The sequence below is a fragment of the Buceros rhinoceros genome, unplaced genomic scaffold (genome assembly GCF_000710305.1).
Source record: "Buceros rhinoceros silvestris isolate BGI_N320 unplaced genomic scaffold, ASM71030v1 scaffold22374, whole genome shotgun sequence".
Taxonomy (NCBI): domain Eukaryota; kingdom Metazoa; phylum Chordata; class Aves; order Bucerotiformes; family Bucerotidae; genus Buceros; species Buceros rhinoceros.
The window spans coordinates 54277-54611 of NW_010410414.1; the positions used below are offsets into that span (position 1 = coordinate 54277).

The 335-nt window shown below is 54.9% G+C and overlaps 1 protein-coding gene across 1 annotated transcript in view; it reads left to right on the top strand.

Annotated features, from left to right (window-relative positions):
* Positions 1–335, top strand: part of KCTD16 (potassium channel tetramerization domain containing 16) — a 65733-nt gene that overhangs the window by 53360 nt on the left and 12038 nt on the right. The window lies entirely within an intron of this gene.

Here is a 335-nt window from a genome sequence, read left to right on the forward strand (position 1 = left end):
AAGCAGGACCTGGTGGTGCTGGGCAGCACCAGGCTGAGCAGTAGAACAGGCTCAGGGTGGGCGATGAGCCACCACCACCTGGAATGAGACCCACTGCCCCACACCAGTGACCCATCACCAGGAGTGCCAGCACCACACAGAGTTGTCCTTCAGAAGTTTTTTATGAAAAATGAGGCTTGGTTCAATGCTGTTGAAAATGCCCAGCTCCGGCAAAGAACGGGAGTTATGAAAAAACACAAAGAGTCCTGTGACCCTAAGGAACAGAAGAGCAGGGGACACCCCGCAAACACCTCTGGCAGGGGCTGCAGTCCACCCTGTGACTGCTGCTGCATTAG